A 15,408-nucleotide genomic window follows, 5' to 3' on the forward strand; every position below is an offset into this window, starting at 1 on the left:
GACAGAAATAAGCTAGACACTGAGCAAATTTTTTAAAATTTGTTGCAATGTAGTGAAAGCAGCAGAAAATTTGTCACAGCAGGGTCCCACAAGCAACAATGAGATAAATGATCAGATAATCTGTTTTAGTGATGTTGATTGAGGGCTAAATATTGGCCAGGTTACTGGGAAAACTCCCTTGCTTTTCTTCAAATAGTGCTGCGTGAACCTTTGTGTTAAGTATCGAATAACTCCACGAGGCTAAGTATGGTGAGCTAGTTCAGGCATGACCTTACTCCAGTTTATTTATTCTCAACATGGCTGCCAACATTATATACACGGCTTGCACGTGTCTGCCAGTGACCATTAGGACTCCAACAGTCGCGCCCTCGTGTGGCAGGTAAAACCCAGTTAACATACATAACATCATTCCCCCAAAGTCCTTGGTACAGGTTGTATTTAAAAGTTGAGACGGTCCAGGGCCTCCCGCTCCCTGTTGATCTTCTCAGTTCGAACCCAAGCTTGGGTGAGTTAGTAGGACCATTGCTGCATTGTGGAGCAGTCGGTCTGACAGGACTGTCGGGGATGGTAGGTTCGTCTTCGTGAATGACACAAGGGTCAGTTGATGGTTGGATGTGTGTTGGTTGGTCGATGATGATGTCATCTTCAATTTGTTCTGGGTTCTCTGTGAATTGCAGTTTGGTTTGGTCGATGTGCCTCTTGCACGTTTAGCCATTTAACAGTTTGACTACAAACACCCTGTTCCCCTCCTTGGTCAAAACCGTGCCAGCAACCCACTTTGGACCATGACCATAATTCAGGATAAACACAGGGTCATGAACAGCAATGTCACGTGATACGGCCGCGCGATCGTGGTACCATTGCTGCCATTGCCTTCTGGTTTCGACATGATCATTGAGATCCTGGTGTACAAGGGAGAGCCTGGTTTTGAGGCCTCTCTTCATTAACAGCTCGGCAGGAGGGACCCCGGTGAGCGAGTGGGGTCTCGTCCGGTAACTGAGCAGAATGCGGGACAAGCGGGTCTGTAGGGAGCCAGGAGTCACGCATTTTAAGCACTGCTTAATGGTTTGGACAGCCCACACCGCTTGACGGTTAGATGCGGGTTTGAAAGGGCAGACCTGACATGCTTGATGCCATTACGGGTCATAAACTCATGGAACTCCGAACTGGTGAAACACAGTCTGTTGTCGCTGACAAGGATGTCGGGCAGGCCATGTGGCTGTGGACATGCTGGATGACATGACTAAGCATTCACTCCATTTGGAGTAAGCGTCCACTACCACTAAAAACATTTTGCCAAGAAAGGGGCTGGCAAAGTCTATGTGAATCCTTGACCATGGTTTGGATGGCCATGACCACAACTCTTTTGATAGGACAAAGTAAACATTGAATCAAGTGCCCCCCAATCTGGGGGACACTCCAAACATTTTTCAAGGCCTTTTTTTTTGTTTTTTTTTGTTGTTTTTTTTTGTATTTTTGTAGTTTTTTTTGTTTTTTTGGGCACTAAATCATAATTTTTACAAGTGCCCCCTATAAAAGGGGAGGGGGACACTAAAAACCTGGCAATTAAAACAAATTAAACTTTAAAACATATAAAATCAAATTAAAATTTGTTTGCCGGGGGTGATAATGCACTCCAGTCCCTCCGGCGGCCACCTCTCGCGGAAGGCCGCGAGCGTACCGGTGGACACCGCGTGCTCCATCTCCAGGGACACCCTGGCCCGGATGGGCCATGACCACAAACTCAGCGGGGCCTCCACAGGTGCGTTACTCAGTTGTATGCAAATGTTGCACTGATGCACGCATGACTCCAAGTCCAAGTCAATGCCGGGCCACCAAACGTGAGACCTGGCAATGGCCTTCATCATGACAATGCCTGGGTGGGTACTGTGTAAATCTCGCACAAAAGTTTCCCTGCCTTTTTTTGGCATAATAACATGATTACCCCATAACAGACAATCAGACTGAATAGACAATTCATCTTTGCGACAGCTATAAGGCTTAATTTCATCCTGCATTTCCCTGGGAATGGCAGACCAATTTCCGTTTAGGAAACACCTTTTTATGCTTGACAGTACAGGATCCTGGCTGGTCCAGGTCCTAATTTGGCGAGCCGTGACGGGTGACTGCTTGCTCTCGAAGGCATCCATGACCAGCAGCAAATCTGCAGGCTGCGGCATTTTCACCCCAGTTGTGGGCAATGGTAGCCAGCTAAGTGAATCAGCACAGTTTTCAGTGCCTGGTCTGTGACGGATGACATAATCATAAGCGGATAATGTCAGTGCCCATTTTTGGATGCAGGATGAGGCATTGGTGTTTATACCTTTGCTCTCAGAAAACAATGAAATGAGTGGCTTGTGGTTTGTTTCAAGCTCAAACCGAAGCCCAAACAGGTATTGGTGCAATTTCCTAACACCATATACGCTTGCTAAAGCCACTTTCTCTACCATACTACAGGTTCTTTCAGCCTTAGACAGACTTCTGGATGCGTATGCAACTGGTTGGTGTTTGCCTGATACATTGACTTGCTGGAGCACACAACCGACCCCATATGATGAGGCATCGCAGGCCAGCATTAACCGCTTACATGGGTCATAGTTTATCAGTAATTTATTGGAACATAACAGGTTCCTGGCCTTCTCAAAGGCTCTGTCTTAAGATTTGCCCGAAACCCAGTCGTTAGCCTTTCTCAGCAACATGTGCAAGGGCTCTAGCAATGTGCTCAAACTAGGTCGAAAGTTACTGAAATAGTTGAGAAGACCCAGGAATGAACGCAGCTCCGTCACACTTTGGGGTCTGGGTGCATTCTTGATGGCTTCTGTCTTCGAGTCCATAGGCCTGATACCGTCTGCTGCAATCTTTCTCCCCAGGAATTCGACTTCTGGTGCCATGAAAATGCACTTGGAGCATTTTAGCCTGAGTCCCATTCTGTCCAGATGATATAGAACCTCTTCCAGGTTGTGCAGGTGTTCGGTGGCGTCGCGACCAGTGATCAGGATGTCATCTTGGAACACGAGAATTCTTGGGACGGACTTCAGCAAACTTCATGTTTCTCTAAAATATGGCTGCCGCTGAGCGAATTCCGAAAGGGCATCTGCGGTATATAAACAGTCCTTTGTGCGTGTTGATGCACATCAGTTTTTCCGAAGATTCGACCAGCTCCTGTGACATGTAAGCGGAGGTCAGATCCAATTTGGTGAACGACTTTCCCCTGCTAGTGTTGCAAACAGGTCGTCAGCCTTGGGTAACGGGTACTGATCCTGTATAGAGACTCGGTTGATCGTTAACTTGTAGTCGCCGCAGATCCTGACCGTGCCGGGACAATTGGACTGGCCCATTCGCTGAACTCGACTGGTGATATGATTCCTTCCCATTGAAGTCTGTCCAGTTCGATCTCGACCTTCTCCCTCATCATGTACGGAACCGCCCGAGCCTTGTGATGGATGGGTCTTGCATCCGGGCCTAGGTGGATCTGCACCTTGGCTCCCGTGAAGTTGCCGATACCTGGTTTGAACAATGAGGGAAACTTGCTCAGCACTTGAGCACACAAAGCATCATCCACTGATGATGAGGCTTTAATATCATTCCAGTTCCATTTAATTTTTTCAAGCTAACTCTTGCCAAACAGCATTGGGCCATTGCCTGGAACGATCCACAATGATAAATCATGCATAGCTCCACCGTACGATACCTTTACTGCCGTGCTGCCAATGGCTGGTATGAGCTCTTTGGTGTAGGTACGCAGCTTCGCATTGATTGGGCTCAGTTTGGTTCTTTTTGCCTTAGTGTCCCAAAACTTTTCGAAAGCCCTCTGGCTCATTATTGACTGATTCCATGGATACTGGAACCCCATTTAATTTAACTTCCAGCATTATCGGAGGTCTTTTGGTAAAAGAATGTACCCCATACACTTCTTCGTCCAGCACCTCGGGTTGAGTTGCCTGTGCCATTTGATCCACGCTGGATCGATCATCCTAAGCCACGTGGTATGTCACAGCATGCTTGCTCGGTTGCGGACACATTCGCTGAAGGTGCCCCATTGTTGCACAGCCTTTGCACACATATTGCTTGAATCAGCATTGGTGGACCCGATGATAGCCCCTGCAACACCAACAAGGCGAGATTTAATTCACCCCGATGGCGGACTTTGAGCAATTACAGGTCACACGAACGTGGACAAGTAGGCCCTTCCATGTGCAGCTTTGCCTGCCGACGATGTTTTATGCACAGTACTTGCTGGTGAGTTTCGATGCTGGGAAGATATCTGTTTCGAGTTTTCATCCATGGATATGCATGCCTGGACAATCAAGATGACCCTGCTCAGGTCTAGAGATTCAGCAGTCAGCAGCTTTCGAAGGATGACCTCATGGCCAATGCCAAGCACGAAAAAGTCCCTCAGCATTTCCTCCAATGCAGCTCCGAAGTTGCACGGCCCAGCGAGACATCTCAGGTTGGTGACAAATTCCGCCATGTCCTGGCCCTTGGAGCGATTGTGCGTATAAAAACAATACCTCGCTATGATGATGCTTTCCTTTGGTTTAAACTGGTTCCGAACCAGCTTACACAATTCATCGTATGTCTTATCCATTGGTGGAGTTGGTGAGAGTAGATTCTTGACAAGGCCATAAATTTTTGACCCACAAACGGTGAGGAGAACCGCCCTGCGCTAAATTGTGTTATCAGTTCCTTCCAATCCGTTGGCTATGAAGTACTGGTTGAGGCAATCAGTGAAATCCTCCCAGTCTTCCCCTTCCATGAATCTCTCAAACTCCAACAGACATGGTTGCATGAAAGTTCGTATTTTTAACTCGTCGCCAATTGTTAAATATCGAATAACTCCACGAGGCTAAGTGTGGTGAGCTAGTTCAGGCATGACCTTACTCCAGTTTATTTATTGTCAAAGTGAGGATTCAACATGGCTGCCATCATTATATACACGGCTTGCACGTGTCTGCCAGTGACCATTAGGACTCCGACAGTCGCGCCCTCTGGTGGCAAGTAAAACCCAGTTAACATACATAACACTTTGCATCCACCTGAGAGAGCAGACGGGGCCTCGGTTTATCGTCTCATCCAAAGGACGGCACCTCCGACACTGCAGCTCTCCCTCAGCACTGCACTGGAGTGTCAGCCTAGATTATATGCTCACATCTCTGGAGTGGGACTTGAATCAAAACCTTCAGACTCAGAGGCAGTGCTGTCACTGAGCCAAGGCTGAAACAGCATTTGGGGTGCCCTGGGGTCATGCAAAGCTCAATAGAAATACCAGTTCTTTTTTTCAATCAGATGCAGAAAAAAAATGAAAAACCATTATAACATAAGGATTTAACAGGACCTTTAAAATTTCCCACAGTTGCCATTTAAATACACTTCCACCTTTCTTATCACCTAGAGAGCTATGGAATGTAACTCCTTTCTCCAGCGGTACTGTATCCATAAGGAATCATAAATGCATTCATTGAAAACAAGTGCAAGAGTCCCATGAGGTTGGACATTCAAGCTCTGAAAATCAAGGGGTTCCTCTGCACATGGCTGAAACTTGCCATTAGCTCCATAGTGCACTGGAGTTGTGTAAATCCCTCAGGCACTTCTGCTGAGAGGTCGGAGGTGCATTGCATCCTCCTCCAAACCCTCTACTCCATTGTCCACCTAGCGGGGATTGAACCTATTTGATTATAGACAGTTGGTTCTTTTCCCATCCACATACCGCTACCATGGGAGACCCCCAAAGATCCAGCCTTGGTCCCCTCCTCTTCATCACCTGCATGCTGTCCCTTGGCAACATCATCTGCAAACAAGGGGTCAGCTTCCACATGTACACTGATGACATCCAGCGTGACTCCTCCACCACCTTGTTCAACCCCTCTATGCTATCAGATTTATTGTCCATCATCCAGTCTTGATGAATCTCATTATCCTCCAGATAAATAGTTGGAAGACAGAAACCATCATCTTTGGTCCCTCCACAACACTGCACCAATGTTTCCTGTACGCTGCGTGGCGACACAACCGTGCAGCGCTCCAGGGATCCGTGCAGCTGGCTGTGTAAAAGCCATGCATGCAGGTTATTTTGAATGGCCCTTAAAGAAAAATTAGAGGGAACATTGTTCTGCACCCTTGGCACCAATTACAGCTCTCTCTCTTGCCATTGTCTCAGACTGGAATACAAAGTTCACAACATGAGCATTCTATTTGATACCGAGTTCAGTTCCGACTCCATATCCTCAGCATCACAAAGACCATCTACTTCCATGTCAGTAGCCTCACCTGCCTCCACCCTTCCCCCTCCCCACCTCAGCCCATTTGTCACTGAATCCCTCATTCATGCCTCGGTCATGCCTCCAGATTCAACTTTTTCAATGCTCTGCTGACCAGTCTTCCAAAATGTACCCTCTGTAAACTTCAGCTCATCCAAAATTCAGCTGCCCGTATCCTATCCCGCACCATGTCCCGCCCCCTTATCGTACCTTGTTGACCGATGTTGACTCCCAGTCCACCAACACTTCCAATTTAAAATCGTTACCTTTCTGTTTGAATGGCCTCATCCCTGCCTGTCTCCCTATCTCTCTACCCTCCTCCAGTGGAACACTCCAAGCCCCCTGGCCCCCAACAACCTACCAAACTCCATTCCTCTGACTGATCTTTGCCCCAGCACTAGCAGCCATGCTTTTAGCTGCCAAGGCCCCACATTTGGTAATTCTCTCCCTAAACCCTTCCACCTCTCCATTTCTATTGGTTCCTTTGAAACTCTCCCTAAAAGCCAATTCTTTAACTCGGTATTTGGTCCTCCATATATCTCAATACTTTGGTTCAGTATCCATCCTACACCTCTGTGAAGCGCCTTGGGAGATTTTATACATTAAAGATCATGTATAAATGCAAATTGTTGTTATTGCTGCACACTCTCTGACAGCCCTTGCTGTTCCCCACATGTAGTGAGTGCTTCATCCAAAGCTTCTTCGTCAAACTTACTACTTAATGCTACATGATGCTTGGATCTGAGATGAAGTTTGCACGAGGTGGACTGTGTGACATGACTTTGTATGAAGTACTCATGTCCTTGCTGCAAACAGATGGTGCCCTGTCATCTTGGGAAGACCCCAGAAAACAAAGGGAAAATGTAATCCAAGAGGTTCAGGATAGAATGCCTTTTAAAAGACATAAGTCGCCAATATATTGTATGTTATGCTGCTGTTGTGCAACATATACCTCTGTGTTACGGAGTGAAAGAGTGAGTAAAGGTAATAATGAGACAAAGAAAGAGAATACTTGTTGGACAGTGGTAGCACATCCCCCCTACTCTCCCTCCATTACTCCTTCCATAGCCTCCAGGTAAAAATACTGAGTGGCATCTCCTCAAATCTTGACAGCACGTACAAACTGGGAGGACCTCAGCCAATGTCTGCACTCACAGTGGTTGTGACCAGCCTTCTTCTGGAACATAAGAACATAAGAATATAAGAAATAAGAACAGGAGTAGGCCATATGGCTGCTCCGCCATTCAATAAGATCATGGCTGATCTGATCATGGACCCCCACTTCCCATAACCCCTTATCCCCTTATCGTTTAATAAACTGTCTATTTCTGTCTTAAATTTATTCAATGTCCCAGCTTCCACAGCTCTCTGAGGCAGCGAATTCCACAGATTTGCAACCCTCTGAGAAAAGAATTTCTCCTCATCTCTGTTTTAAATGGGCGGCCCCTTATTCTAGTTCTAGTCTTCCCTATCAGTGGAAACATCCTCTCTGCATCCTCCTTGTCAAGCCCCCTTATAATCTTATAAGTTTCGATAAGATCACCTCTCACTCTTCTGAATTTCAATCAGTAGAGGCCCAACCTACTCAACCTTTCCTCATAAGTCAACCCCCTCATCCCCGGAATCAACCTAGTGAACCTTCTCTGAACTGCCTCCACAGCAAGTATATCTTTTCGTAAATATGTAAACCAAAACTGCACGCAGTATTCCAGGTGTGGCCTCACCAATATAGCTGTAGCAAGACTTCCCTGCTTTTATACTCCATCCCCTTTGCAATAAAGGCCAAGATATCATTGGCCTTCCTGATCACTTGCTGTACCTGTATACTATCCTTTGCGTTTCACGCACAAGAACCCCCAAGTCCCGCTGTACTGTGGCACTTTGCAATTTTTCTCCATTTAAATAATAACTTGCTCTTTGATTTTTTTTTCTGCCAAAGTGCATGACCTCACACTTTCCAACATTATACTCCATCTGGCAAATTTTTGCCCACTCACTTAGCCTGCCTATGTCCTTTTGCAGATTTTTTGTGCCCTCCTCACACATTGCTTTTCCTCCCATCTTTGTATCATCTGCAAACTTGGCTACATTACACTCAGTCCCTTCTTCTAAGTCATTAATATAGATTGTAAATAGTTGGGGTCCCAGCACTGATCTCTGTGGTACTCTACTAGTTACTGGTTGCCAATCAGAGAATGAACCATTTATCCCGACTCTCTGTTTTCTGTTAGTTAGCCAATTCTCTATCCATGCTAATCTGTTACTCCCAACCCCGTGAACTTTTAACTTGTGCAGTAACTTTTTATGTGGCACCTTGTCAAATGCCTTCTGGAAGTCCAAATACACCACATCCACTGGTTCCCCTTTATCCACCCACAAGCACACACACAATGTCCCGATGTTAGAAACTCACTGAGCTCCCAGACAGCACTTGCAGTCAGTCCATGTCCCTCCTAATGTGATTGTAATGCAACACGTTTTGCCTGTAGCTTTTAGTGACAGTGCTGGTTCAGAGCACATCTTTCAATATTCATGTATCACAGTACAAGCTATTTGTGTTCCTCACAAAAAAAGTGCACCCTTCAGCTTTTCTGCAAGAAAGTATGTAAAAAAGGGGAGAGGTTGCTTCCATTCATTGCATGTACCCTCCTCGAGAGAGGTGCAACTCACAATTTAGGTTTGTGCCATGCAAACTATACCACAATAATGAAATAATGTGTGAAAAGGTACTCCTGACACTGCAGAGCTTTTGACTCATTTATTCCTGGATTTTTCACAGCTGACAACTTATATCCGAGCAACTTGCACCCCTGTTTTCACAGGAGGATGGTCTTTGCCTCCAAGCAGGGCCATGCTCTTTTCATACACCTGCTGCAATACTATCTCTAAGTTGTCACCCTCAAAAAGGGTGTCCCTCTTACTTACTTCCTAGGAAAGTGACATTTCAACTAGCAAAAAACATTCCACTTTCATTGCGAAAAATATCCCTTTAAGAGTTGCTACCTTGTCAAATTCTCTCACCCCTCCCCACGACCCCCCTTCTCCCACCTCAGCCAATCATGCTGCTGCCAGGTTCCCTGTACCAATTCACCGTGTGCAGTGAGCTTCTTAAAATTAGGGGAGGCGAACCTCACAAATTCCAGCAAGATTACATTACCTTTCTAGCAGATCCATCCACATTAGAGGCAGGTGCAGTGACTATTTTGCTGACAATTTAAAATCAGGGCTTATATCTAAGTGATAATTAAGAATTTCAACTCCTGGCTCCAACCTTCATCTGTTAGGAGCATATATTAGGAATTTGAGCACATGCCTTTCCGCTCACTTATTTTCCATCCTGCCATGTGCTCGCAGCAGACTAAGCTCCACACCAGGAAAGTAGTTTTGTAATACTATCCCTCTAATAGTGCTAAAGCTCTATACCAAAATATCACCAAAACATGTTACCAAAGTTTCATGAAAAATGTTGGCTAGTACATAATGTTTGGCTTTACCACTTTTATCATATCTATAAATCTTTTGTGCAACGCAAACTTGGAAAATTTTCCAAATACTTGCTATCTTTGTATCACTGTGCATCCTTTGTCTGAGGTAAGTTTAACCTCAAATCCTCCAATCAATATAAATCTAGCCACACAGAAAAAAATGTTGTTCCCAAATGTAAGCCAAAAATATTAAGCTAACCTGCATATAGGTGTTATTGTTCCACCCAGTTTAGCAGAGCCCCAAAGGCATGGGCAAAGGCCAAAAAATGTACTGTCCACCCTCAGAGTTGACCAAAAAATCAAGTGATTGTAGGATAGCACGCCATTGTAACTCATGAATACAGCACTGTTTTGGTATTTCTCAATTGTGAGGAAAGACTTGTGCGAGCAGCATTTTAGCATTACGATACAGTGAACTAAAACAGCTAATGGAACTAGACAATCCATTGCTAGGGGAGGGAATAAAGAATGAGGCACGCTGACAACATTTATTTTGGTTAGACATGAACAGAATGAGCAGAATAATTTTCAGTAGTGATTTGAGTTAAAGTGAATAATGTTCAGAGAAACAAAGCTAGAATTGGAAATGTAGTGTCCCTGTACCTTACTACAGACTCACACGAGGCATGGATATATCAGACACGGTCACTCTGTGACCTTCACCTTTATTGCCAGGACCAAGGAGTGTTGACCCTGGGTGGGACCTCCCCTTTTATACCTGGAAACCCAGGTGAGGAGTGTCTCCCGCAAGTTCACCCCCTGTGGTCAGGGTGTGCATTTCTAGGGTACAGGTACAGTATACATGAGTTACAGTTACATGACGATGTCATTGCAAGATGGTTAAATACATGGCATCACTTCCGCCCTGAAGTCTTTTATTTTCAGAGGTTAAGTCTGTCAGGTGGTCAATGCTCTCTCGTTTAGCGCCGCAGTTGTGGCTCTGGTGGCTGAGCCTTGGCATGCGTCTCTGTCACTTGAGGTGATTCCGGCCTGTCCGGCCTGGCCGCAGGGATTGTGCATGCTAAGGGCTGTCTTTGTTGCTCGTCCACTGGCAGTGGTATGGGTGCCATCTCATGCTCTTCTTCAGGTTCCTCCGTGTCTATGCTGAACCTTTTCTTTACTTGGTCCAAGTGTTTGCGGTATATCTGCCCATTGTTTAGTCTGACCACCATGACTCTATTCCCTTCTTTGCCAATTAGGGTGCCCTCAAGCCACTTGGGTCCCAAGGCATGGTTAAGAACAAATACCGGATCATCTATTTCTATACACCTCCCCCTTGAGTTTCGATCATGGAGCTCGGTTTGGCACTGGCCAACAATGTCTGCCAGGGCTGGGTGAATGAGGGACAGCCGCGTCTTGAGCATGCGTTTCATGAGGAGTTCCGCTGGCGGGACTCCCGTGAGCGAGTGCGGGCGGGACCTGTAGGCCAGCAGGAGGTGCGATAGGTGGTACTGAAGGGAGGGTCCTTGGATGCGTAGCATGCCCTATTTTATGACTTGGACCGCCCGTTCCGCCTGGCCATTGGAAGCCGGCTTGAACGGTGCTGTCCGGACGTGTTTGATACCATTGCTCGACATAAACTCCTGGAATTCATGGCTGGTGAAACACGGGCCTTTGTCGCTGACCAGGATGTCCGCGAAAACCGTACACAGACTCTCCACGGTGATGGATGTCATGCACGCGTTTAATATGATGCACTCAATCCACTTCGAGTATACATCGACAATGATCAGGAACATTTTCCCCATGAACGGGCCCGCATAGTCTACGTGAATACGTGACCATGGTCTGGTGGGCCAGGGCGATGGGCTGAGTGGGGCCTCCCTGGGGGCATTGCCCAGCTGAGCACACATCGTGCACCTGCGAACCCAGTGTTCCAGATCTGAGTCAATCCCGGCCACCATACATGTGACCGGGCAATGGCCTTCATTAACACGGTGCCAGGGTGCTCGCTGTGGAGTTCCCTGATGAACGCTTCCCTGCCTTTCTGGGGCATGACTACCTGGCTTCCCCATAGCAGGCAATCAGTTTGGATGGAGAGCTCATCCATCCGTCTCTGAAACGGTCTGACTTCCTCGGGGCACGCCCTGTGTGCAGGCGCCCAATCCCCAGTCAGGACACATTTCTTTATCATTGATAGGAGGGGTCCCTGATGGTCCAGAGTTTGATCTGGCGGGCTGTGATAGGGGAGCCCGCAGTGTCAAAAGCCTCAATGGCCATGACCATCTTGGCGTTCTGCTCCGACGCCCCCTCGGTGGTGGCCAGTGGGAGCCTACTGAGCGCGTCAGCGCAATTTTCGGTGCCTGGCCGGTGCCGTATGGTGTAGTCATACGCAGCCAGCGTGAGGGCCCAGCGCTGTATGTGAGCTGACGCATTGGCATTGACAGCCTTGCTGTCGGACAACAAAGATGTTAACGGCTTGTGGTCCGTCTCTAGCTCGAACTGTCTACCAAAAAGTTACTGGTGCATCTTTTTCACACCGTAACCACAAGCGAGTGCTTCCTTTTCGACCATGCCGTATCCACGCTCTGCCTGGGAGAGTGACCTGGAGGCATAAGCCACCGGTTGGAGTCGGCCGTCATCGTTACCCTGCTGCAACACACACTCAACCCCGTAGGACGATGCATCGCACGTTAAAACCAGTTTTTTACAAGGGTCATACAAAGTCAACAGTTTGTTGGAACAGAGCAGGTTCCTTGCCTTATTGAAAGCCCGTTTTTGATAGTCCCCCCAAAACCGTTCACAACCTTTACGCAGGAGCATGTGTAACGGCTCCAGCAATGTACTTAAGTTCGGCAGAAAGTTCCCAAAATAGTTCAAAGTCCCAGGAATGATCGCAACTCCGATGTCTGCCGGGCCTGGGCGCCCGGCGGATCGCCTCTGTTTTTGAATCAGTGGGCCAGATCCCGTCTGCGGCAACCCTCCTGCCCAAAAACTCGACCTCTGCGGCCAAAAACACGCACTGGCCTTTTTCAGCCACAAGCCTACCCGGTCCAGTCGGCGTAGCACCTCCTCCAGGTTGTGGAGGTGTTCTTCGGTGTCTCAATCTGTTATGAGAATGACGTCTTGGAATACAATCGTTCCAGGAATGGATTTGAGCAAGCTTTCCATGTTTCTCTGAAAGATGGTTGCTGCCGAACAAATGCCAAATGGACACCTGTTGTAGACAAATAATCCCTTGTGTGTCGTGATGGTGATCAGAAGCTTGGATTCTTCAGCCAGTTCCTGAGTCATGTAGGCCGAAGTGAGGTCCAACTTCGTGAACAGCTTGCCACCTGCCAGTGTGGCAAAAAGGTCCTCTGCTCTCGGGAGCGGGTATCGGTCTTGCAGCGATACTCGGTTGATGGTGGCTTCGTAGTCGCCACAAATCCTAACCGAGCCATCTGCTTTGAGGACGGGAACGATGGGACTTGCCCAGTCGCTGAATTCAATGGCCGAAATTATGTCCTCTCTGAGCAGCCTATCCAGTTCACGCATCACATACGGCACCGCTCTGGCTTTGTGGTGCACTGGTCTGGCGTCCGGAGTGATGCGTATCACTACTTTAGTGCCCTTGAACGTTCCGACACCAGGTTGAAACAGTGATCCAAATTTTTGCAGGACCTGTGAGCATGAACTTCGCTCCGCGGATGAAATGGCGTGCACATCCCCCCATTTCCAATTCATCTCAGCTAGCCAACTCCTCCCCAGAGCGCGGGGCCATTTTCCGGAACGATCCAGAGTGGCAGCCGGTTCTGTGATCCATTATGTGTTACCACCAAGTTTGCACTGCCCAGCACTGGGATGATCTCTTTGGTGTACGTCTGTAGCTGTGTCTCAATGCGTTCCAGTTTGGGCCTGCTAGCTCTGTGTGGCCATAGTCTCTCAAATTGAGTGATTGGCTAGCTCCCGTATCCAGCTCCATGTGCACCGGATGCCATTCAGTAAGACCTTCATCATCATGAGTGGAGTTTTAGTGTATGAGCTGTGGACGTCAGCCACATGAACCCGCTGAACTTCAGCATTTATGGCTTTATTCCAGGCCTCATCCTGCATTGCAGATCCCTTGTCTGGTTTCTCTGTCTCGCAGATTAGCATCACTACTGCCTTTTTGCACATCCTGGCCAAGTGTCCACTGACATTACAAATCCTACAGGTATATTGCTGGAACCTGCAGCTTCTCGCAGTGTGTCTATCCCCGCACCTCCAGCATGAGTTGAGGTTGAGATTGCTGTTAACAAAGGACTATTACCAGGCATTCCTCTCTGATTGCCCATTTGACTGTTTCTAAGCACTCTGATGGTGGGTGTTAATGATCCCATCGCGGGACGCATTGTTCCTCGAGATGGCGTGAATTGGTGATCCCCTTTTCATTGTCCTTGTTGCAGGCCCACCCTCGAGCCTGGTGCTGCCTGGTCATTTTCGAAATGCCCTTGCCTGCCTGCGGGGTCCCGAGCCGCGTTCACCATGTTAACTCCTTGGTCCGTCGCCACGTTTGGACCAGGGCTGCGTGTGTAAATTAGCTTAGTCTCCTCTTCCCCTGCCATAAAGGTCTGAGCTATCAACGCCGCCCCTTCTAAAGTCAAGTCCTTAGTCTTTATGAGCTTCCTTAAAATGCCGGCATGATTAATGCCCTCGATGAAAAAGTCCCTTAACATCTCTCCCTGCAGGCATCGGAGAACTTACAGAGACTGGCCAAGCGGCGCAGTTCCGCCATGAAGTCCAAGACGTTTTCTCCCTCCCGACGCCAGTGAGAATAGAACCGGTGTCGGGCCATGTGTATGCTACTCGCCGGCTTGAGATGCTCACTCATCAGCTGGCTGAGCTCTTCAAAGGACTTGTCCGCTGGCTTTTGGGGTGCGAGCAGGTCTTTCATCAGCGCATACGTCTGTGGTCCGCAGCTGGTCAGTAGATGTGCCCTCCACTTGTCAGCCGCTGTCTCTTCCAGCCAGTCCTTTGTGACAAAGCTCTGCTGGAGTCTTTCCACGAAGTCGTCCCAGTCCTCACCCACACAGTAACGTTCCTCTGTGCCACTGGTGGCCATCCTCGTGGTTCGGTGATTCCCGTTTCTCGTCGCCAAATGTGGTATCCCTGCACCTTACTACAGACTCACACGAGGCATGGATATATCAGACATGGTCACTCTGTGACCTTCACCTTTATTGCCAGGACCAAGGAGTGTTTACCCTGGATGGGACCTCCCCTTTTATACCGGGAAACCCAGGTGAGGAGTGTCTCCCGCAAGTTCACCCCCTGTGGTCAGGGTGTGCATTTCTAGGGTACAGGTACAGTGTACATGAGTTACAGTTACATGACTATGTCATTGCAAGATGGTTAAATACATAACAGGAAACTGACAGGTTAAACTGAGCCGGGTCGAAATTGGTATGTGTTGCACCTGTTTTTCGGGCATAAAACAGGCACAAAACTTACCAATTTAGCAGTAGAATGAGCTGCACCCAATCTACACAAGCATTGATCCCACTGTTAAATTCATGGGGACAACTTTTTTTGCACCTTGAGCAGATGCCTTGAACTGGCCCTAGACCCTTTGTATATGTTAATGACATGTTAACATAATGCCTGTTGAAGGACCCTTTTCAAAATTAGTCAGCGATGAACTGGGCATGCATCAGTCCTGCCTCTTTCAGGATTCTTCAGCGTCGCCAACAACAGGTAAGTGTAAA

This window comes from Pristiophorus japonicus, chromosome 6, assembly GCF_044704955.1.
Source record: "Pristiophorus japonicus isolate sPriJap1 chromosome 6, sPriJap1.hap1, whole genome shotgun sequence".
NCBI lineage: Eukaryota > Metazoa > Chordata > Chondrichthyes > Pristiophoridae > Pristiophorus > Pristiophorus japonicus.